Source organism: Marmota marmota, unplaced genomic scaffold (assembly GCF_001458135.2).
Source record: "Marmota marmota marmota unplaced genomic scaffold, marMar, whole genome shotgun sequence".
In the NCBI taxonomy this organism is placed as follows: domain Eukaryota; kingdom Metazoa; phylum Chordata; class Mammalia; order Rodentia; family Sciuridae; genus Marmota; species Marmota marmota.
This window is the reverse complement of record NW_025999913.1, coordinates 5,273,166-5,299,327: the sequence shown is the minus strand read 5'-3', so window position 1 is coordinate 5,299,327 and position 26,162 is coordinate 5,273,166. Positions and strand designations below refer to the sequence as shown.

The window sequence follows — 26,162 nt, the reverse complement described above, 5'->3', positions numbered from 1 at the left end:
TGTTAATTTCAATAATGTGTCCCAGATTCAAAATTTAAGTTTTAGAGTTTCTACATATGTCTTTTTAGTGTGTGTTTAATTGTTCTAATTGCCTATATAAGTGCACAAAAAAACACATATCACAATGCCTTAACACTGCCAGTTAGTGGTCACTATACAATGATATCACAGGGAACTATGTCATTTTTAATCAAGGAACAAGATACGGAGATAAGAATTTTATAGATTTTTCATTCAGATGGCTCAAACTCAATTATCAAATAAAAATCTTCAAGTAGATTCCAATTTTGCAAATGTCTATTCAAGTCTGTATTATAGAATCTGAACTCTACTTCCCCAATCATCTTTATAATTTAGGCTCAAAAAAATGCATTAACTTTTCCACAACTGTAGAAATAATTGCTCTAACCTTTCTGCAAAGCAATTTAGCAATTCATATTTAAAGCTTCCACATGCCCTTATACTTTGACATAGCAACTCTGTTTGTGCTTTGTGATTTTTTTCCCTAAAAAAACAGTCATGGATCTCTGAAAATACTTGTCTACAAAAATATCCATCCTGACATTGTTACAAACAGATTTTTTTTTTAAAAATCCAAAGCTCTAAAATAAAAGTGTGGTTAGGTAAATTATGAAAAGTCCACATAGCAAAATTAGCCACAAAACTACTGTGGAAGAAGATGCAGCGGATATAGAACAAGTTTAAAAAATAAGTTTTAAAAAAAGCACATTATAGGTAGTATAAAATATGGGTCATGGTTTGAATGTCCCCTCCAAAGTTCATGTTGAAATGTAATCCCCAAATTTATAGGTTAATAGTATCTGGAGTTGGGTTCTTTGGACAGTAATTGAAATTAGACAAGGTCATCAGGGTTAGGGACCCATCACCGGACTGGTGGATTTATAAAAACAGCAAGAGACACCCAAGCTGACGCATGTTCTCTTGTCCTGTGGTGCCCTCCACCATGTTCTGAGGCAGCGTGAAGGCCCTCACCAGAAGCCAGCATCAACCTCTTGGGATTTTCATCCTCCAAAACTATGAGCAAAATAAACCTCCATTCTTAATAAATTTCTCAGTCTCAGGTATTTTGCTACAGCAACAGAAAATGGACTATAGTAATTTTCTTATTATCTTCAAATATTGAAAGAAAACAATTTCTTACAAAATATTCTTCTTTATCTCTAAATGTTCTTAGAGTAAAAATCAATCTCCTTAATATACTCTAAAAGATCCTGTGTCATCTAGTTCCTACCTACTGTTACAACTTTCTCTTTACCACTTCCCTTTATACTCTGCACTGTCCAGTCATTTGGTCTCTGATTCTTATGTGTACCACTGGGCTTCCAGTCTCAGGGGTCCATTTTTAGTTCCTTCCAGAATGAACTTCTACCTTTACCATCTCTATCGCTTTCCCTTGACTCTTTTACCTCAGATTAAAACACTTCTTATAGTACTCCATCCACATCTCCCCAGTTTATAAAAGGTCCCTCTATCTTACATCCTCAGAGAACACTAAACACTGTCTTCATAGCATTTAAGTCAATTTTGAACATTAGTTATTTTGTGACTGTTTATTATCTGACATCTTTAATAGATCAAAAACACCATAAAGTTACAAAATATGTATTGCACCTATCAGATCCTCAAAAAATTATTACTGATATATAATGAACAAATGGAATTATTGGCATTATTTTCTTTCTTCTTCCTCTTCAATTTCTACAGAAATCATGTATCGCTTCTGTAAAACAAAATAAAAGTATCACACCTATAATCCCAGACACTCTAGAGGCTGAGACAGAAGGATCGCAGGTTCAAACCCAGCCTCAGCAACTTAGCAAGGCCCTAGGCAACTTAGCAAGAACCTGTCTCAAAAAAATAAAAAGAACTAGAGACATTCCTATCCCCCCCCCGCCCCCTCCCCTTTGCACTATCTAAAGTTTCTGCATTCCTCCCAGGAATGATGGTGGAATGAGATAGACATCATTACCCTAAGTACAGGCATGAAGACACGAATGGTGTGAAAATACTTTGTGTATAATCAGTGACTTGAAAAATCGTGCTCTATATGTGTAATATGAAATGAATTGCATTCTGCCATCATGTATAACAAATTAGAATTTATAAATAATTTAATACAAAAAAAAAAAGGCTAGAGATGTTGCTCAGTGATTGAGTGCCCCTAGGTTCAATACCTGGGAAGGAAGGAAGGAAGGGAGGAAGGAAGGGCAAAAAAGCATTTAATTATTAAAAAAAAAAAAACCCTAATTGAAATATTCTACTACAACAGCCCATTTTGCTTGATAATATTAACTAGATCATGATTTTAAAATCAGGATGGAACATCTCTGTTCCATATTTTGAACTTGAATTTGATTTCCTATCTTTCACCACAATCATTTGAAGCTCCCCAAATGAAGAACACAAATACCAAGCAGGAAGTTTGTGTGTGTGTGGTGAAAAGAATTTTTTGCCTCAAGTTAAGAGGCTACTCTGAGATAATAAGCACTAAAATAAGAATTTCATGGGTCAGATGCAAAGAAGAGATAACTCTAAAGTTGTGGAAGGGTTCAATGGTATGTGTGAACTGATACCATCTTTCCTTATTCCTTCCTTTCAGCCTTGACCTAAGTAACAAAGAATTTGGTTTCCACCTTTCCACAAATGGGAAAAATGATTGCCAACCTAGCACAGGAGCCAATGTGATTCTCCTTTGATGAGAACAGATCTTTATGTTTGTACTTGTCTTAGTTTATTTTTTCTTACGTTGCGCCTCTGTTTTTAAGCACATAAAATTTATTTCAACACTTAACAACACAAGAAGTATAATCAAGGACTACAGAAATGTTCCAGCTAAGTTTCTCTTTTGAAGTAATAACCAGCCAATTGCTATCAAGACTGCATGCATGGTAGCTTAATAGCATGTTATAAAAACCTTTTCAACACTAAACAGGAAAGTAAACCTGCCAAATTTACTTTAAAATACAAAATTAATTTCCTGCCACAAACTCACTGCCAAAATAATTTGAATCAATGTTGAAGGTTAGTAAGTTGAGTCTCTTCCTAAAAATTGGATATTAAATGCTGTGTTCCTAATTAAGCCTGTTATAATTTCTACTAAAGAGGAAGGAACAAGTAGAGTATTTCCTCTTCAAGTGATCTGAGTTGTTCCATATGTGTATAAGTTCTTGATAATATTCTATATTCATTATTGTTAACCTGGAAGAAAACAATGTTTTGTAACTGGGTACAACTATAATTAAATAAAATGTAGCTGCATTATTACAAATGCCTCCTCATGATTCTCTCACACTCTATCCAAATCCAGTGTTTCTGGTGGATCCACTTGAGTTCACATAGATTTATCTCACCCTATAAAAGCACAATTCATTAAACAGACTAGTCTATTTAAACTAAGGCAATTTTATCACAGTCAATTCAATTATTTAACACTGCTTTTTTAACTCACTACTTAAAGCTTTCTTTTGACAAGTATTCCTTTAAATAAATGAGTTGTAATTTAAGGAATGAAAAAAGATCAAGTCCCCTTACAATATACGCAATTAGCCTATAGGGAGATGTTTGCTGATCCAAAACTTTTACTTGAAAGTTAAACTAAACCTCAAGTAACGGAAGCCACTGAGGTTATTCTTCAGCAGAAAATAAAATAAAGAATTTTTTTTTCTTGTGTTGGCTGTAAAAGATGGTTTTATATATATATGTGTATGTACATATATAAATATTTATATATATTTAGTGCTAAGAATTAAACCCAGAGACACTTAGCCACTGAGTCACATCTCCAGTCCTTTTTCATATTTTATTTAGAGACAAGGTCTCAATAAGTTTCTGAGACTGGTTTTAAACTCTCGATCTTCCTGCCTCAGCCTCCCAAGCCAAGGATAACAGGCATGCACTCTCATGCTGGCTGAGGGTAATATTTTGACCAAGCCTACACAATTAAAGAGTCAGAGTAATTATCTGAACAATTTATTCCAAAGATAATGTAACCTGAAATATGCAGAACTGATTTTCTCATCCCACTAAATGATAATCTAGTCATGTGTTTATAAAGCAGTAATAAACAGTGAAATGGAAAAGTTTAATCAGTTAAATTAAACTGGTTTGGTGAGTCCTTTGCAAACGTTTTCCTCATAAGATATTTTCTTTGAAATTATCATGACATTTAAAATCCGCTTAAGATTCTAGTCTTGAAGTGTAGATTGCATGAGCTGAATAAGAAATGTTTCATAATTAAAGAGAGAGGAAGTTGGGTGTGTTTAGAGGACCATGAATTCTCCAAGCCGCAGCTTCACAAAGTCAATGCAATGCTTTTGACTTCCTTTGGACTCTACTAGAAAAATAAGGCAGGAAGACTCAAAGGGACATGTGTGTTGTGTGTGATTGTTCTAGAGGATCCCTGTGAGGAACAGGCTGATTGTGGCATGTGAGGTATGAAATTCATGACTTTAAGTCAGATTTCAAGTAGCATTGCCCCCAAATGAAATATTCAAAAAACATTATAGTTATTAAAATATTTCAATTAACAGGAATTTTTGATACTTGCTATTTCATATTTTTACTCCTCTTTCATTTTATTATTTCTTTCGAGTTAGCTATTTCTTACAGCTATAGATGACCTTCATTTTTCTGGTATATCCACTCACCATATTTTAATAAACAGTCCACTGGAGAAAATGACTTCTTTTAATATAGATTAGAGAATTAGTAACTTTTATTAGTAATAAATAAATTGTCCAGAATTAAACTCTTCATTATACTGGAATTCCTTGCAGTTTCAAAGTTGTATGCTGGATACACCGAAATCATTTATCTCTTACCTGAAAAAAAATGTTAAATTTAATAATAACCATATGTAACTTCTTATTTGGCAACTTCTATGTTCTAAAAACGAAAATCCATAGTTTTAAACAAAGCATCATGATATTTTGTAAGCTGTACGTACAAAATTTAACTGGTCACAGGTTATAAAACCTAAGAGCTGAGTTGGAGATCTTCCTGAAAGCCTCATTGGATGTAAATTTTCATGGATTAATTACCTAATTTAGGACAGCAAAGGCAAACCAAGCTACAGCTGGGGAAAAATGAAAGAAAAACCCAAACAGAAATTTCCAAACAAAATACTTAAAGTTGTAGTGTCTGCATTTATACTGGGGACCTCTTTCAGCCCTACCTTTCTTCTTCCCCAGGAAATGAGCACAGTGTCACAGCCAGGTCTGTGTCTGTCCCAGACATGTACTTGAACCCTAACATGCACCATTCTTGAAGTTGACAGCCAAGACTAGGAACACCCAAGTGTGTGGTGGGGCCCTTGTACCTGACAGAGCGGAAACCTAGTCAATGGGATGCTGGTATCAACAGTCGGGAAATGTCCCTCCACAACTAGGACCTACATTCTTCACTCTAATTTATCATTGTCTCTCTGAGTCACTCCTAATCCTACTTCTGTACCATCACCACTCTGTGTTAAGATTTCCTGTTGTGACTTCCTTTGCAGTCGATATGTGGATTTTGTGATTGCTGTTTCCATGTACTTAATGTCAGACTGACCACATTCTCTCAGTTGACACGAAACCTTGAGAGTTTTGAAATAAAAGAGGTCCCATTCAAACAAAGGATTTTTAGGAAGACAAAAAAAAATGTATTTCTGTGCTTCCAAAGAAGGTATGTCACCAGTGTGTGTCAGCACAACTAGAGTTTGACACTAGATGGGACTGGAGAGGGCTACGTGTGTGGCTCAGTGATAGAGCATTTGCCTAGCATGTTTGAGGTCCTGGGTTCAATTCCCATTCTCAAAGACATTCCTGATCTTGTTATATGGGTTTTATTTTCTATAAAATTTTCTGACCCATATTTTGTTTACAGTTTTCTGCACTTCTGAAATCTATCAAGAGAAAACATGTTTTAAAGTAGTGTGTTTGATGGATCCAATCTACAAGAAAAATAAAGACCTCCTGTAATCTAAAATTTTAAATTAGGAACAATAGCATTCAATACTATTTCCTTTGATAGCTGAATCTTATTCTGTCTTTTTTGGACAATTGTGCATCTTTCTTTTATGTTTCTTTTCACCACACAAAGACCCCTATAGCCACACATACACACAAAAAGAATTTTATACCAGAATTTTAAAAGGTTACCTATTGATAATCAATATCTATGTTGATACTTCTTTAAAAAGAGATTCATGGTCAGATCACTTTGAAGATAATACACAAACTGCCCCACCCCAGAAATTCAGAGCTTATTTTTTGCATTTTGGAGAGTATTGAGAAATCCCAAAGAGAGGAAAAAATTTACAAACTTATTTTATCTCCTTTTTTTCCCTCAAACTTATTTTGCCACAGAATCATTTTTATGATGAAATACTGACTACCTGTTTTAACATCCAAGACAATACAGTTGGCAAATGCATATTTTATAGAGGAAGAAACCAAAGCACAAGAAGAACTAATTCATAATTGCCCCAGCACAAGACACCCAGTGCTTTGTAGTTTGTTTGTTTTAGTGGTGGGATTTGAGCCCAGGCCATGGGTGATGTACCATTGAGCTATATTCCCAGACCTTTTAATTTTTTTTTGAGATAATGCCTTGATAAGTTGCCCAGGTTGACCTCGAACTCACTATCCTCCTGCGTCAGCCTCCTGAATCACCTGGATTATGTGTATGCACCCAGCCATTTTGTAAAAAAGCTTACAGAGAAAATTCGATGCTCCAGATCTTGAGTCAAGTGGTCTTTTTTCTCATTCAATGTGTATATTTTTACCAAAAAAAAAAAAAGATGCAATTGGTTCTTCAAACCCCATTAGACATAAATTGTCAAATGTGTCTACTATTTAATACCACAAAATAGATAACCAATAACAACTGAAAAGGACAGATTGTAAAGACCTTTGAACCCTACATTGGGTAACAAATACCTTCTAAAAGGGTTTTTTGAACATATTTCACATATAAAAATATTACAGTAATGAATATCATAATTATAGATTTAATATTACATATCAAATCTGAGTTGAGTGTATTCTCAATTATATGTCTTATTAAAGATTATAGAATTGCTTTAAAATTCTCTCGTTATTTAATAGAGGGCATATGCCTTCCATCACTGCAAAAGTCTTTGAATAACACTATTTGATGAAGAATGACCTCAGACTGATTTAGGAAGTATGAATTATAACTTACAGAAATGGGATGGTAAGTACAGGTTAGTTCCTTTGTCTTTGTTCAAATTTAGATTTCAAGAATTAAAGGAAAACTCAAACATGAAGATTCTCAGAAGAAAGAATGAGCATACATAGCCCAGGACCCAAGAAAAATCACTCTGGAAGAAATATTTACAAACAATACTATTATCTGGTATGAATGAGGATAATCCCTTCCAAACACAGGTGTCCTTCAGAGAACATTTAATGAGCTTTGATAATGGCAAGAGACTGTGGCAAGCTTCAGAATTATAACTCAGGACTGAGACACAGTCCTTGCCCAAGGGGAGCTTAAGTTCTGATAATGGGGACAGACAGTAAATGCTTGCACAACCATTTCCATCTCATTTATGATATGCTCTACAAAGTGATGCATTGTGTGTTGGGGGAGGAGAGGTAGGAATGGGCATATCTGTAGAATCACACGTAGTCCAGGGGACCAGAGAAGTGTCTCCTTGGGGAAGTGTCATTTGAGACCAGTTTTAAAGGGCAGATTTACAGATCACAGCCCTGAAAAGGAATCACACCCAGGCCAATGGCCCACTAAGTTGCCTTGCAGTTATGCAAACAAGACTCAAATTTGAGGGTGCCTGAGTCAGAACGGTTGTCAGGGAAATGAGCTGCGTGTAGCCCATTAGAACAATTGTGTTTTCTGTGCACTTTCCCAGGTCTACCTCTCTGGCAGCTGTCTTGGACTTCTGTCTTCGTAGCCTGAGTTTATACCCTCCCAAGTGTCATCTACCCACACTTTCACATTAACCAAGGAAGCCTGCGAGAAAAGGGCCCACCTTGTCCTATCCAGGTAGAGATAATTAAAAGGGTGGGAAAGGCAGGTCTCTTCAGTCTTCATTTTTCCAATGGGTTTCTGAGGTCATCCTCTGCTTCTAGTCCTCATACAGTGAAGGCGGCTAAGCCTCCAATCTCTCTACTCCTTCAGGATGCTCAATTAACTGAACACCAAATTATCTCCCTCAGAAACCCCCTTATGGAAATATCCTCAAATTCCTGGACATTAGTAAGAGAAAGAGAGGAGACCAGAACAATTTTAGTCAACAGTAGGATAAGACTTCACTGCCTTGCAAGGCAACCAAGAACTCTTTTCAACTCTCTTAGACAAAATGGGTGAAGATAGGACTCTCTGAGACTTCTGATTTTAAGATTTAGTCACGTGCTTTAATGCTTTCAATTAAATAAAAGTATAAGCCCAGGAAATGACATCCCAGTTTCTAATCTATAATATGGCTTTCATTTTGTTCTATGAAAGAATTTTCAAAAAGTTGTATCTATTTACCTCTCAGGGGGTTAGGAAATAAGGATATCACATTTTCCCGATTATAGGAAGCTCACACTCAAACATACATCCCAACTAAAGATACTGATCTTGAAAACAAAGCCTATTTTTTTAAATAAGAGTTTTCTGTTTTCTGAGGTCCCTTGAAAAATCTATCTAGCAGCACCCTTTTTATAAGTCTGCTTCCATTTGGTTCTATGTATTATAGTTCTAGAGAAACTCACACCCAGGATATTTTACTACTTGGTTGGTGAACTAAATAGATATGCATTCCCAGCAGAGGCAATGCATAGGCATAATTGTTGATTAACATTTCAAAAAGTTATGAACTACCTTTGCATGTTTTGGGGGAGGATTGTCAGTAGGAAAGGACATTTTCATTTATTTGGTTGTTTAAACTTGGGGATTTTGAAAGGGTAGAAAGAATACGGAAAGGCAATATTCATTACTGCAGCCTGGGATAATATGGAAGTTTCCCTAAGGAAACTGTCACTCAAGATCCTTGTGTAAATTTTATAATTAACCAATAAAACACAACCACAGATGGTTTTAACTATTTCCTGTTTCAAAAGTTTGTTTACACATTTCTTAGAATCCAGGAAAGCATATTTCCAAATAAGAAATAGTACAGTGTTTTTAATTGTCATTTTACTATGCCAAATTTTACTGCATGCAAGGATCCCATATTTCCCACATATTAGAATTTTCATAAGTATCCATAAGATAATAGAAAGGACTTAGTATGATTTTGTGTTAGGGCCTGTAAACAAGTCAGGATGGCGCCTGGCATTTTGCCATAGGGAGTGGTTTGTGAAGTAACGCCAGCGAGACATTAAGTGTGGAGATTCCTTATTGGTTGACTGCTGTATCTAGTTTATGTTAATTAGATAAGCTGTGTGGAATGTATATATACCTCTCCTGTCCTACAATAAACGGCTCCCACTCCTGCTGTATCAATGTACACAAGTTGCTCGTCACCCCCCAGTTATTTTGCTGCAGCGGACTGCGGCAATTTTGGACACATAATCTAATTGTCATTATTTTCTATGACATCTAAGGGCAAAATATATTTGTTTCACTTCTATTCATTGTTAGTTAATAGGTTGATTTTGTCACAGCAAAGCAGGGAGCTGAAACTCCAAACCTTGGTTCTTGTGTTCCAATGAAACAAAATTAGAAGTCAGACACAAAAGCCATGTAAGAAGATTTTATTATAAGTGAAGTGAAAGTAAATTAAAAGTGAAATGAGGCTCAAGCAGAGAGCACACTCAAGAGAGAGAGATAGAGAGAGAGAGGGGGCCATCTCCGGGCAGAGAATGACAAAAGAGACAACTCTTTCTCCAAATTCATTAATGTTTGATGTTTACCAGGAGAACTGGGGACCACCTTCTGAACTCTGCGCCAATCAGGTGTTCAATTTCTCCTTCAGGTCAGGCAGTGGGGTTTTTGACCTTAGTGGGTCCTCTGTGAAACTGTCAGGGTGGCCATCCTGTTTAGGGAGGCTTCATCTGCAGGTCAATTCCATGTTAATGTGGACACTGAGGTCAATCGCTGGTCAGAAGTTACCTAAGTGCGCCTGCACTACTCAAGGAATCGTCCTTCCTGGACAGATGGAGGCACCTGTAGCCATAATTCCCAGCTTCACATCAACATCAATGGACCCTTCAAGAGTTAGTCCCTTTAATCCTTTACGTTTGGCATATTTTCCCATTAGCTTCTTTGTTTCTGTTTATTGTCTACAAATGAACTACCACCCTTTGCTTTTTCATCTACTTTGGAAGTAGTTTGAAGAAGACCCTAAAGTGATTTACAGAACATTTGTGACCTTGCCAGGCATTTCACTGTTCATTGCTAGCGACTACCTAAAAATCTGACTTCAGTGCTCTGGAATCATATAGCGGAGGATCCTAATAAAGTACAAAGCATGGTGTTATGGTTTAGATGTGAAGTGTCCATGGAAAAATTTCCTGTGTGAGAATAGGCAAGAATGTGTGGAGGTGCAATGATTGGGTTAGGAGAGCGTTAACCTCATCAGTGTGTTAATCCCCTGATGGAGATTGACTGAGTGGTGACTGTAGCCAGTAGGGTGTGACTGAAGTGGTGGAACATGGGGGCATGACTTTGGGATATATATTTTGTGAGCTAAGCTTAATCTTTCTCTCTGCTTCCTGGTGCATGTCCCCAACTGCTTTGCCCCACACTTCTGCCATGATGTTCTGCCTTGCCTCAGACCAGGAGAAATGGAGCCAACTGCCTCTGGTCTAAGATGTCTGAAACCATAGGCCCCCAAATAAACCTTTCCTCCTCTAATTGTTCTTGTCAGACCTTTTGGTCACAGGAATGAAAAATATGACTAAAACTGATGGAAAAATTGAGGCACCTCTTTAGCTTCCCAATTTCTTCTCAGTTGACGCCTGTACTTTTGTTCTTGCTCACAAATCTTCCCACAATAGTCACCTATCCGGGTCTGCTCTGGTCACCAATTTTTAACAACCTCTCACCTCAATCAACCCAGCATGGCTGATCTTTGCTAAATATTTGAAATGAAATTATTCTAATATATGCATTTAGCTTTAAGGAAGTTTAAAATACAAAGGCGTGCTCTAACTTTTTAAAAGAGATTGCTAGATAACATAAATATTTATCCAATTTGTTTGACATTTCTGATTCTAATTTCTAATTTTTTTTAAAATAAAAAGTAGGGGTATAGAGGAATGATACTTGACATGTAGAATATACCACAAAGTTCCCATCAAGAAATCTAACACTGGTCATTAGTTTTAGAGCTAGAAAATATTTTGAGAGCCCCTTTGCTATCTCCACGTGAGAACTTCATTATCTACAACAGCTTAGGCATCAATATATGTATACTGTGATGATTTAGACAAGATTTATTTAGTGGGACTTCCTGCAGAACTCCTAAAACCCTTAGAATCTCTGGAGTGGTAAGAGCATCTTTTGTAGGTTAATGAGATAACTGGTAGCTGAGGCTCCATCGGTAGCTTCCGGATGGGAACTGATCCCCAGAAAGACCAAGGCATGATCAGAGGTTTGGAAAGTTCAGCCCCTACCCTAAAATCTATGGAGAGGGAAGAGGAATTGAAGGTTGAGTTGATCACAAATGTCCAAGTATTTAATCAATTATGCACGTGCAATGAAGCTTCGATAAAAACCCAAAAGGACTGAATTTGGACAGCTTCCAGATCCCAAGCACACAGGGAGGTCCCTGGAGGGAGGAGCACTTAAGACAGGGCATGGGAGCTCCACCCCTCCTGCATGCCTCCTCCTGTGCTTTCTCCCATTTTGCTCTTTATCTGAACACTTCATAAGACCTTTACAGCAAACCCGTATACATAAGTAAGTGTTCTGTGAGCTGCTCTAGCAAATTAATTGAATTCAAGGAGGGGATGACAATCAAAAGCACAGGTTACAAGTTGGGGCTTTCAGCTGGTATCAGAAATGTTGTGCTGGCTGTGTGTGAGCAGGAAAAAGTACGTTGGGATTTTTTTCCTCTGTCCCGTCGTGTGCTTATGGGGGACTAGGTAAAAGGAAAAATCATAATGAGAGGGATTTTAAATAAAGAGAGTGATAAACTGAGCCTCAAAGGAAACTTCAACAAGTCACTAAAATCCAGAAAGCACTGTTGTCAATTTTGAGTGACATGTCCTTGGACCAAGCCCTTGTAGTATGACAGAAATAAGCAAACACAGAGAAACTGGTGCAAAATTGAGCAGTTCCACCCTGTCTCCACATACAGCCCTTCTGTTGAACCCCCAGTTCAAGGAGCGGCTTCTCTCAAGATAGCCCCGATTCACCCTTGAATATGTATTTACTTCCTAAATGAAACTTTACCTCGGCTTTTATCTGGTCTATGCTGCAATTCTTTTCTATCCCATGTGACAAAAACTCCACTGATCCTGAGTTGAATTCCTCCTCCCCTCTGGGAACCCCTCAGACCCTTCTCTGGAGACACCTCTTTTCCCACAACAGTAGAAGTAGTGTCTTTTGCATGTATGTAACTTATTGTCCCAAGGGATAGCAGTGTTATTTTTCATTAACATGATTGTTTTCAATACATTTAAAAACACACAGAAACTCAATATGCAGGAAAGGGAATAAAATGGTTAACTTCTTTTTTTTTTTAACTAATGGAAAGTAACATTTCTATCAGTTTTTTTTTTAGCAGTGTCATACTTAAATTAATGTCATTTAGCTTCATGTGTCTTATCGTGAGGAAATAACACAATTTGTTCTTAAAAAATTCTACAAATACATGCATGGCTACTTCCATACAAAGTGAAATGGAAAATTAAGGACCACAGTTACATAATTTCTCTTTTCCTATTATTTTATTGTGAAAGCAGAGAAGGGGAGAATATGTCAAAATTGTTCCTGCCATTGTTTTTGCTCTCTCCTTAGTTTATTGGTGAAGGAAAAGGAAGAGAAGTCTCCAGATTTTGTATATTCACGAGGTAATGAGTATTTTGGATATTTCCAGTTTGGGATGATTTAGGAATGAAATTACTATAAATATTCAGGTATAGATTTGGGACTTTGTGTATAAGTGAATTGCATGTTTTCTTTTGCAAGTAGAACTTATCAGATTTTACTAGCTATAAAGTAAGTATAGATTTAAGTTTATATACTTTCAATTTTCCAAAATGATTATACCATTTTGTAATATCATCCACAATATGTGAGACCTATAATTGGTATCCATCCATGTCAGCAGGTGTGTTATTAGCTATTTTTTAAAAATTAATTTTATCTACTCTAAAAGGCATATTCTGGTATTTTATGCTGGTTTTAATTTGCATTTTTCTAATGAAAAATGGCATGGAACATTTTTTCATCTGATCACTCACAATTTATATTTCCATAGTGATGAACAATTTGTTCAAATATTTTGCCTCTTAGGTACATTTTTTAATTGTAAAGCTTTAAAAAACTTACATATTTTATTTAAAAACTGTTTCTCAGTAATGGGTTTTGTAAATATTTTCTCTCAGTCAGCAACTTTCTTTTTCATTTCCTTAACATTGTCTTTCAAAACAGAACATTTTAATCTTGATACAATTATTATTTTAATAGTTTAAGCTTTGTGTATTATGCCTACAATTTTTTTTTTTTTTTTTTTTTTTGCTAACTAAAAGTAACAAAGATTTCTCCTGTAACTTTTAGTTTTACATCTTGTGAAGTTTTGCAGTTGTGGGTTTTGCATTCAGATTTATTTTGCAACTTCACTTAGTTAATGTGATTTAAGTATTGTTTGAGAGTTTTCATTCTTATATAGTATACATTCAAATATTTCTACCATCCGTCTTCTATCTTTCCCCTACTCTTATCTATGATCCAATTAAAGATATGTTAAAAAAATAGATAGATATGTTAGATCATTTGACATTGTCCCCAGTTCCTCTATTTTCCCACTCTTTTTCTCTCTGTATGTTACTTTAGGTTATTTTTAAGGAGCAATATTTTTCTGACACTTTCCTCAGCAGTTTCAAGCTATTTGCTGAACCCATTCAAAGGCATACTTCATCTGTGATAGTTTGTATGTGCACGTGTGTTTGCATGTGTGTCAACGCATGTGAGTGATTCTAGTATTTCTCTTTCTTATAATTTATCTCTGCTGAAATGTCATGTTGTCTACCTTTTCTCTTAAATCCTTTGACATAGTTATAATAGTTTAATCATAATTATTTTTAGCTCTCTGGTTACTATCAACATCTGAGTTCATCTCCAGGTCCTGTTATATTGATTGCTTTGTCTATTGAAAACTGATCATCCCCCACCATTTTTTTTCCTGTATACCCTAAAATTTTTATTAAATATTGTGTATAGTAGAAATATTACATGTGACTATCAGTCCATTAGTGTAAGGAATTGAGTTGAACTAATCAAAAGTTGAGCTGTATTTGGGTTTCGGTGCTGTATTTGGGTTGTCTTTTCTGTGCCATAGTCTTTAGATGCTTATAAGGATGGATTGCCATTGCCTTGAGCTTAGGATAATGTTGGGGTGCAAGAGGTGTTCTTAGTTTTTCTGTTTCAGTTAGGCTTTTGGTCATCCTTTCACCTTTGTGCCCTGTCATGGTCCTCTCCCCAACCTCCTATACTTCCCCCAATGGTAGATAACAGCTGTTTGCTACTCCTTTCTCTTCTTCTGAAGTGGAGTTTTCTTGGTGTCAGGGTTACAGAGACGTGGTTTCATTTTGCTCTCCATGGTAACAAAATTATGACTTGTGTCTGTGGTTAATCTTAGGCAGGACTGTCCCTTCCTCAGAAGCAGCAGTATTGGTTTACATAAACACATAGGTAAATGATCCAATGCAGAGGGGGTTTTCTACATCCCTGACCTTCGAGTAGAGTGCTATGTTAATATTTGAGAGTGCTGTGTCTCTCCCATCACAATTTCCAGTCCTGATTACCTTCATAGAATAGTCCCTAGCCCTGAAAATGTTTGCAGATTGTCTGGGTGTCTTTCATTGTTAGGATTGGAAAACCACACACACACATACACACACACACACACACACACACACACACACACTTGAACTGAAGCCAGGGGCACTTTACTACTGAAAGCTACATTTTTTATTTTTTTATTTTGAGATAGAATCTTACCTAATCGTTGACACTGGCCTTGTCCCCTGCTTCAGACTCCCAACTTCCTGGGATTAGGGGAGTCTACCACTGCATCTGGCAGGACAATACTTTTAACCATAAATATTTATTTTAATCTATTCTCCTTTGTGTACCTTGTAATGTAGTCTTCATGTCTGTCTTTTTTCCGTTTTCTTATAATTCCTGAAATAATTCAACTTCTTAAAAATTTTATTTTTATTTTTTTGGACATTTATGTTTTTAGGTTTTGAACTTCTGATTCAACCTGTGTTTTTTTTTTTTTAATAGTTCTAAATGCTTTCTAGAGAATATTTTTGTTTAAGGTATTGTGTTGTACTTCTTTTCTGCTTCTTAGTTGTTTGGGGAAGGGGAATATTCAACAGATGAAATTATTAATTCATATTTTTTTTGTTTTCTTCTTCAAGCAGTTTTGCATAAACTTAACTTTCTTTTTTCTTTATTTTTCCTATTCCTACCTCAACTAATAGATGGGGTTGCTAGTTCAAGAGTGCCCTCTTCTGTTAGTTCAATAAAATAAAAATACATTAATGGATCTTGATAGAGAAGAGGAGAAGGTATTGCCATTCTTTTCACTTTCTTTTCTGTAGAATCTTTAATTCTTTCCTTTAATGTCTTTCTTTGCCTTCATTTTCACATCTCCAAGGCTCATGGCCCTTTCTAAACATATGTGCTTGCCCCTCACAGTAATTCTTCTACAGGGACACCACTTCTGGCCCCATTAGTGTTCAAGGCCCTTCTCTGTAGACAGTGTGGTATCTATAAAGTCCCAGCTCTGTGCTAAGAATTGTTGAAATTTTCTTAAAGGAGTGATTTGCTTTATCTAATTATCTCCATCCATCTACCTTTGTTATGGAATCTTTTCAGCCTTCCATTTTGTCCATATTTTCAATATTAGTAGAAACACTCTAGAATTTGGTTTATCATATTTCCTACAAGTAACTGCTGTTTTTATTATGTAATGCTAAAAATATGCTAGGCATGTATATTTTAATTCGTGCTTTAATTTTTAACAGGGTTTGGGAGGTATGGAGAAATAAAAATTGAGTGACATCCACCACCACTCAACTGTATGTCAATTGCATGTCAAAGAGCAATAAAACAAAATGAATTTGTGATAAACATAATACTGATGAACTTCAAAAAATGATGTTGAGTTATAAGTGATAGAAAAGATAATGAATCCTGAATGCATTTATTTGCATAAATATCTACAATAGACAAAAACAATATATTGAGATATAAATAAGATCACTTACTTCCTACGATAGGCAATAGAGGGAATTTTTTATGATGATGAAAATATTCTTCCTTGACTGAATGAGTGTTACAGAACTGAGTACATTTTTCAAAACTTAAACTGTACACTTATAATGTATTCATATTCTTGCATGTAAATTTTATCTTAATTTGTTTATAAAACTTCACATATGGATTAACTAGAAGATTACATAGAATGAAGAAAAAATTCATAAACTAAAAGTTACATCAGAAAGGCAAAGTGTGGACAATATTCATAGAAAAGTAAGAGATGTAGAAATCAAAAATAGTGTCCACTATGTATTCAGTAAGAATTCCAGAGGGTAAGAATAGAGGAGAGATAATAGCAAAAGAAGTAGGACTGAATTTTTCAGAACCAAAGGAAAATATATAAACCCTTATTTGGAAAAAGGAAATAGAAATCTGAACTACTTAAATTTTTTCTTCAAAATATGTCATAGTCAAATGTAAAATTTCAAAGCAAAAGTGAAATCTAAGAACAAGGCAGAAAAACAGAATGTCTGGAAGAAAACAATGAAGCATGAGTAATAATCTCATCAGTGAAAATATTTTCCAGAAAACATCTGAAGCGCTGTAAACATAAAATTTTAAACCTAGCTAAATTAATCCTCAAAAATACAGACAATATCAATACAAATTCACATGAAGAAATGCTGAAGGAATTTCTTATTCCTTGATAGTTGCTGAAAATTTCAGATCTTGCATCAAGGTAAGGCCTCAGACCCCTGGGAGAAAGAGGTAGCACCCTAATGGCTTATGCTTACAGGGGTGATTTCCATATATGACTTAACTCATTAAGAAAAAAAGTAAAGAAGCAATATTGAAAAAAATAGTAATTAGTTAAATGTGGAGAGTGAGATAGTTTAGCCCAGCCTTAGAAATATAATAAATAATAAAGAAGTAAGAGAAGTTATTAATATTCATTATTTAATTGACTTCTAACTAAACTAAATATAATAAATCACAAAAGGATTTAATCTGAAAAAGACAGTAATTATAGGGTTATATTTTAAAATTGAAGAGGAATGCGGTTGGATAGGAGGGATAATATCTTACATTCTCTAGTACAGTACTCTAATGCTTAACTAATCAAGAAGATGAAGTCCTTACATTTACTTACATGAGCCAACATGATCCAGAGTTTATCTCCCATTATTCTCCTCATTACTTACTGGTCTCCAGCCCCACTCACCTCCTTTCTGTTGCACCAATGTGCCACCCACTCCCATATTAGGACCTTTGCATTTGCTTACGTCCATATATTGTCATGATTGTCCCTCAATTTTGTTAGTTCTTTACTTAAATAGAATCTTCTAATAAGGACTCCCTGGCCAATTCTTGCTTCCAAAGCACCGCATATGTACATGTCAAGCGTGGTCTTCCTCCACCATGCCACGTTAGACTTATTTATCTCACCTCTTTTCTTTCTCTCCTACAACAATGTGTGCTGTATATATTCATCAGGGTACTTCAGAGGAACAGAACCAATAGAATATATATAAGAGGGGATTTATGCGATCAGCTTCTATGATCGTGGTCTGGATAGTCTCACAGTGGCCATTTGCACTCTAGAGAGCCAGAGGAACCAGTAGCTACTCAGTTCAAGAGACTGGAGCCTCAGGACAAGGGGGACCAATGATATAGCCCCAGTCCAAGACGGAAGGCCTGAAATATCCCTGGATAGTCATGGATGTGGATCCAAGTTCAAGGCTGAAGAATTCGGTGTATGATGTCCGCGGATAAAAAGAGCAACAAAGAACACACCCACTCACCAAGAATCGAGCTTATGTCCCAGAAAGCTTCCTCTGCTTTTCCTTCCATCCAAGCCCATGCACTGTGCAGCCCATATTCAGGGCAAATCTGCCCCACTCAGCTGATCGATGAGTCAATCTTCTCCAGACACACCCAGAATTGTGTGTGGCCAATTTTTCTAGTTAATTCTCAATCCAGTCAAATTGACAACCGAGATTAACCATCACACAAATGAAAACAGAAAATTTTAAACTTTTTTTCCTCTCATTGCTATTTCTCCAACATCAAGAACAGTGCCTAGCAGGTCATTAACATTCAATAAATAGCAACTAAATAAATCATTTAAAGGTTCTGTATTAGACACCTACCTTATATATTTCCTCCTGTTCCCTCCACGTTGTTCACCTTCTAGAAACTTAGCAGTGTCTTCCGTTCGGACCTTACAATTCAAATCAGGCCTCACCTTCCAGATAGAAGCTCTGGGTGTACAAGGTCCTATGTTTTGGAACTGACTGTACAGCAATGCCTGTAAGTCATTTCCAGATTGGACACGACACCACAATGATGTTGTGAGATCTGTCATTCTGCAGGATCACCCCGTGGGCCGGATGATACCAAAAAATGAACTCTGAATAGGTGGGAAACAAATGACTATAGAAGAAAATGTGCAGGCAGCTATGTTTCCTCTTTCTTCACCCCCACAGCTACTCAGCATTATGAATTTTTCTTGTGACCTATCTGGAGATACCCACATGCTAGGCAGATAAACCTGTCAAGTTACCTTCAAGGTCTCCTCGTGGCTTGTTCTGAAGCAGGAGCCAATGTAGTGACAAATTCATTATGTTACTTTCCATCACTCCTCACTTCATTTTTCTCCCCACACCCTATTGTCACCTCATCTCTTTGTCCTGGGGTTGCATCTTTCAAATCAAGTGTCAGCATTGTATCTTTGTCTCAAACTCTGTTTTTCTGAAGAATTTGGGCCAAGATAGGATCTTTGATGTTTTCATTTCTTTGTATTCAAGGAACTAACTAACTGGTAGGTGAGAACATCATGGTTATGATCTATGTCATTGGAACCAAAGTGAACCAGGTTTGGATCCCAGTTGTCCTAGTTACAAGACTCTGGCAATTTACTTAATCTTTTATGTCCTTAAGTTCTTCAAATGTAAAAAGGAAAAAGGGCATCTAGCTCTAGCTGTTGTGGTGACAATGAAATGACATAGCATAGTACAAGTTCTGATACATAAAAACAATGGAATAGAAAAGACCATAATACATTGATGATTCTTCATTTAGACTGAGGTGGTAAGATGAATCATTTGGAAGAGAAGAATTCAAAGAATGGCATTAATGAGATTCTTTCATACTGGTGAATGTAGCTTTGAGCCAAGAAGAGCTGTATGTAATCTAACACTGTCTCAGAATATAGTGCTGATACACTTCCAAACCAATTCATAAGTGAGTGCTTTGTCCCTAGGAGGGCAAGTGAGAGAATAACAATAATTACAACAAATTTGTATGTCTTTTTTACACTATGAAATGCTTTGTCATATGTTAACTCATTGGATATTCCCAGTTATTCTGGGAAGTAGGCTTTCTCATTTTGCATTTTGTCATATTGTGGATTTTTATTGCTTTTAAGAGATGAAAAAAAAAACAAAGTTTCCACAAATCAAATGAATTACTATAGATTTTACATCGAATATGTTAGTTTGCATGGTAATGCTGGATGCTGTAACAAAAACTAATTTTTCAGAATTTGGAATTGTTTGTAGTCAGGAATCCTCCTGAACATAGCTATTCACGACATCCTCTGTTTTGTTGTTCCACCTTCCTCTGAGGCCTCAGAATCCTCTAGAGGTGAGGTAAAAAGGGAAAGCACCCTTTCTTCTTCCCTAGTTTGACCCCATAGTGACATTCATCACTTCTGCTCTGATTCTATAGCCTCGTGGTTGCGTTATATGCATGGGGTAATGTGACAGTGGTCCATGTGCTCTGGCAGGGTACATACCTGTCAGTCATCACTTTATTATATGACAGTTTCATAAACAGTAAGCCTCTTCTTCTGTGTGGTTTATATGGGATAGTTCTCTCTACTACAATAAATTTTCCTTCCAGAATATGCAAGTACCTCAGTGACAACTCATTACAAACAGAAAATAGGAAATCATATTGCACACATTTCTGTTGTGTTAGCTTTGTTTATAAAGTATAGTATTCTAATTTTTAATAAAATTCAATATCACATTACTATTACTAGTTGTCAATCCTAATAAAAATGTGAGATACTAAGTCAACAGCTCATTTGAGATGAGTGGCATCAGACATGGCACATCTCATTATAACATCTTAAACACATCTGTTATGAACATGATGAACAGATTAGATGCAAAACTTACACAAATTGAGATCAACAAATTCTTGTCTTAGTTTTGGTTTGCCATTTAAATTTCTCTTGAAACCTGATCATTTTATTTGAGGTGATATAATCAACATGCAAACAAAAGATACATAAATAAAATACAGAATGTTATCTATGATTGCTAATGTTTATTAAGAATATAATTGTGGTTTATACAAAGGAAACTGAACCCATGAGTACATTAAACCAATGAAGCCATTTTATTTCAAATAGAAACTGGTGTTTGCAACCGGATTTTTAAAAAAGAAAAGATGAAGAAAATTCATTCTGTTTTAAAAATCAACATATTGTCCACCTCTTTCTTTTAATTTTTCTACTCTAACCAATTAAGTTATGTGTTATGAGAAAAGATACATATTTATCTTAATGGTGCTGACACACACTTCAAATTCTTAAACATGATTGTTCACATAATACATGCTCTTTCCTCAGATATCAATTGTTTCCACATAATGTTTGAAAAATAGAGGGATTTATGTAATGGTAGTATGGACCACTTGTGTGGCATAAATATATATATCACTAAGTAAACATTATACACACATAAAACATATACATAACACTAAGTCTTGCTTATACAAGAGCTGAAATAAAGACAGTGCCTTCTGGCTTAGCTCAGAAAATATGATTTCTGTAATGAATCATTTTTTCTCTTTCATCCTTACAAGTCAAGACTCAAAACAATAAGATGAAATTTTCACACACACTAACGAAAACTAGATGTAGACACACCATCAAAAACTAAACGGACCTCAAAACAATGAATGCTAAAGAGGCCAGCATCATAATTAAGGCACAGATTTTTGATGTAAACCACTCCCTTTTCAACATTCATTAGAGCAAGAGAGAAGTTTCCATTAGCTTTTTTATGGGTGGTAAGTAGATCTGCTTTCACACTGGAAAGCCTGCCAGGGTGTGGTAGTGCCATTCCTCTAAGTAGCTGTAGAGCTCTAAGGATGCATAGAATCTCTTTTGCTTATCACCCTAAAAAGATTCATTTCTAAACAATGCTCTAGTACTGTTAACCTTAGCTTTGAACTCTCTGGTCCATTGAGAAAGAAAAGACAAGATGCAGAATGGAAAACTGAACTCATTTCCCAATGTAATGAGTTCTCATTATCATTAAAAAAAAAAACCTCACTATAGAAGAAAAGGTCTATTGTATGGCATTATTTTTACATATCTTGTTACCTGCTGGTAACAGCAAGAAAAGTCTCAGTAGAGAAAAGTCCCAAAACCTCATGAGAATGTTCTTTTCTCTCTCTCTCTCTCTCTCTCTCTCTCTCTCTCTCTCTCTCTCTCCTTTAAGCTTTGCCCAGAATTTGACTATGATTAGAAGCAAATTTGAAGTTCACAGCAATTTATCTTTCTGCATCACCTGATTCTGGGTGACAAATGTGCCATTTTCAAATTCGTGTGGCATTTGTGCAGTTAATCATATGCATTAGAAATTATTTCAACAAGAATGTAATTCTCACCACACGTATACTAAAGTAGACATCATCCCCAAACATACAACTCCTGTGTGTTAAATTGAATAGACATTTCTTACTAAGTGAGAATCCTAAAAGGAACATTTTCAGGGAAAAATAATGAGAATTTAAAGAAATAGTATACTTCATCACTCCTCAACATTTCCTAGAGGAAAGAAAAATACTATAGTTCACTGGCAGATCAAACAGAATCATCTAAAACCCCTTTTAAAGGCTTAATTATTACCCATTTATAACTTGAGTCAAAAATTGTGAATTTTTGATCAACTTTCTTCAAGTTCACATATAAAGCTACATATGAATTGTAACAACCTAACCAATTCGGTGCTACCTTCTATCTGCATTGCTTTTGGTAAATTACAGACAATTGCCAAGATTCCTGATTTTGATATATTTTTCTTTCATCTCATATTTGGATAAGGCCTTATTCTCATTATACCATTTTGCTACAAAGAACAAAAAGAAAAAATCAAAGTACTTACTAGTTTATTAGCACAATAGTGACTAAACTCCACCCCCCCCCCAAAAAAAAGAGAAAGCCACTCTTCAAATTTTACTTTTATTTTTGGACTCCGTTAAAATACTTCTAAAATATGCATGCTTTGACTTTGAGAAGATGTAATTGTGATATTAAATTTTATTGAAATTTCTCAGGTCCTGATTTGTGTACAGGCTTGTGCTCTGAGTTCCCACGAAGCAGTAAAACGTTTAAAATACTGTCTGTGCAAATGCAAAATTTATGAATTCACACATCTCTGGTTGATTTATGTGAAATAATAATGCACTATTTAATGCTTAAACATGGCTAGGAGCAATGCTAGGCTATCAAGATGTACAATGGAATAATAGATTTATAAGACGGATAACCTTCTTGCCTAGAGAAGCTTGTTTAAAGGTGTTGTACAGATATATTAAACTATATGTAATTTTATACTAACTTAATGCTGTAGGCCTATACTGCAAGCAATAAAAGATTACAACCATGGCATTTGCAATAATAAAATGATCTGGCTATTCAATATAAGGTATCTGAGGACTAAAAAAGAGATAAGGAACTTGCTTAAAACTTTTTTCCCTTTTCATTCATTGCTCTTTACAAAATATTTCTTTTCCTTTTATGTGGCCAGCATAAATCCATGGCCCCGTGGATGTTGCTCATCTTGTTTCTAAGGAGAGAGTTTCTTGTGAGGATGGTAATTGGTGGTTTTCCAAGTTCTCCAAGCACATTTAATTATCACCCGATCTGCCCAGAAAACTAGGTAAAAACTTATTAGAATGAAATGTAACAGAGAACCATTATTGGCAGTTTTCTGGAATCTACTTTTTGTTTTTGTATGGTGCATGCATATTTTTTTAAGTTGGCAAACAATTTTTTTATCTGAGTTTTTCTTTTATAGATCATTGGAAGACAAACCATGAGGTGCACTAGCCCAACTTTTATGTTCATGTGAATTTAAAGATGCAAAAGAATGTTAGAAAGTTTGAAGTTACTAGTCCCATTGGATAAGGCCTTGAATTTTTTAGTGATTTGCTTTTAAAGTTTAACCTTCTTCCACATAGTTTGTTGAAATAATGATAAAATCTCTCTTTAAACTAGAAATAAAAACAAGGCAATAAGTACACTTAAAATAGTTCCACTGATATCGCCATTTTAACTAAATTTAACAGATGTATTCATTTCTTTGTTGCTAAAGAGCAATTCACCAAAGTGTTTTTAATAACCAAAGAGGTATTTTACAGGAAAAGGGTTTTCTTTAACTAATGCAGAATTTCCACATAGTGTCTTTTGAAAGAACCAAATTTTTGTCAAATAAAACTTTGACACGATTCATTTACACTGATTAACAGAGTTACAAATCAAAAGAACTATAACAAATGAGGTCCAGGAAATAAAATCTAGTACTAAATTTTCAAGTTGCATTTCAAAAGGCCCAATTACAATCAATTTAAAATTTTATGACATTTTCAAAATACTCACACAAAAAAATTTTCCTCTAGCTTCCAAGACTTTATTGTATGTCGTATGGCTATGCCACCTACTTAAGACAGTTTTCAAAGTTTGACAGGGATATCAATTATATGAATGTCAAGTCGGCTATATTTGTCAGGAAATAACCTGATCGAGTCTTAGTCAGCAAACGTTCAACTCCCTTTCTGTGTATACAGTTTCTAAAGAACAAATTTTCAACAGCCATTGTTAATGGCATTTCAGTACTTTTATTCCCTATTTACACATACAGTGGAAACACATATAATTAAGAAATATCTCAGTGCTGAAATATCATATTATGTGGGGACTAAGTGTTGAACGATTTTCAACATTGCCCTTAGGAGATGTAAAATATCTGAGCACCCAGAAATTTAGTAACCAGTTGAAGCTTGTCAAAATATGTGGTCAGTGGTGTTCTGAAAAGGCAGAATGTAGCTTGTGTCCATTGTAACCAGGTTCTGCCTGGTTTCCTGAGACATAATCAACTGTGCACACAGGTGGCCGTAGTCCCCATAGGGAAACCAGACAGAAGAACAAGAATGGTAGCAGTTCTCGGTCTGGATTACTAACAGGACTCCAGTGTGTTCTTATCCAGGACAGCATGAATATGAATAAAAACATACAATGGTTATGAGAAAATATTAAATTTGATTTTACAAAACACTGTTCTCTATTTGAACATTCTGGATTGGAAGTTAGAACAACTCCTTTCAGGTCTCTGTGCCAATGGTGCTAATATAAACGTCATAGTCTATTCACTCCTGTCCCTTCACTTTCTGTCTTCTAGCCTTGCTTTGTATTGATTTGTTTTTCTGTTTATCGTTTGACATTCCTCCTCTAAAATGTAAGCTAGGAACTATCTCCATTGTGCTCACTATATATAGTATCTCTGCACCGTAGACCACCCTCGGCACCTGGTACCATTCAATTTAAAGTATTATGGATCAGATGTCTTATATCTTCACTAACTCTTTAACCTTGAACAAGCCATTGAATTCTGGGTTTCAGAGTCCCTCTAATTTTTGGAAGGAAATGATTGAACAAGTAATATCTCAGCTCTTTCAGATTAGAACACTGTAATTTGATTAGAATGTTTTAATTTGACCCCTTAATTTTTTCTCTCAAAGTAACAATGAAGTTATTTAAATAAATACTAATATCCCAAATATCACTGGTATGTCTACTCTCCAGATGAGAGCTGTAACATATGTCATATTTTTTTTCCAATTTTAATAATTCAAATTTGTCGCCAGTTACTTAAATTTTAAAAAGGACAGAGTGACTGTGCCAGCAAGCCGTTTACTGCTTCTCAAGTCCATATCCACCATCCTTCATTGCCCGGCCTGTGATCCTGAAGCTGGACCCTCTAAGCATTCCTCCTAATTGGTGCAGTTCTAAGCATTGTTGGGAGAGGGACATAGGGGGACAGTGGAGGACACAACGTGTCTGGTGTCCTCCTCCACTTCCTCTCCTCAGTGTGCGTTACTCCCTTCCCCATCCCGCAGGGTCTACCAGCATGTGGGACACTGGTAGCACTGTCACCCACGGAGTTTCAGCAGCACCCTCGTGGCAGCGTCCCTGCAAGCTCAGCTAGTGCTGGAGCAGTATCCCACTGACTTTCCCCAGTGGGTGCTGCCTGGGTTCCAGCTGACTTGCCAGTAAATTCCACCTGCACTCCCGCAAGAGATTTCCTGCTTTCCTAATAACTACCTCAGGGAGCTTCTCCTCCACCCACTGAGCTGCTGCCCCATCCCCTTCACCAGCACTGGGGGAGGGGGAGGGGTCCTGACTGCTCCTCCCTCCCTGGGGAGCAATGCTGTGGTGCAGTCAGGACTGTGCTCTGGGCTTTCCTGTATGCTTTAGTGTTCTCTTTACCACTCAGCAGTTAATGCTCATTTAGTAGTTAATAATTTTTTATTTTCTAATTTTAAAAACTCCCATTGTTCAGATTTCTGTGTGCTTTCTGTTTCTTAGCTGGACACTGAATGATATCATGATTTTTAAAAATCATTTAATAAAAATCGAATGAGATATATCCAATTGCCTTACATTATGCTAACAT

General features: G+C 35.9%; 1 long non-coding RNA gene across 1 annotated transcript in view; it reads right to left on the bottom strand.

Moving 5' to 3' along the window:
- The window catches only part of LOC125615570, a 178,654-nt gene that overhangs the window by 40,429 nt on the left and 112,063 nt on the right, over positions 1-26,162 (bottom strand). The window lies entirely within an intron of this gene.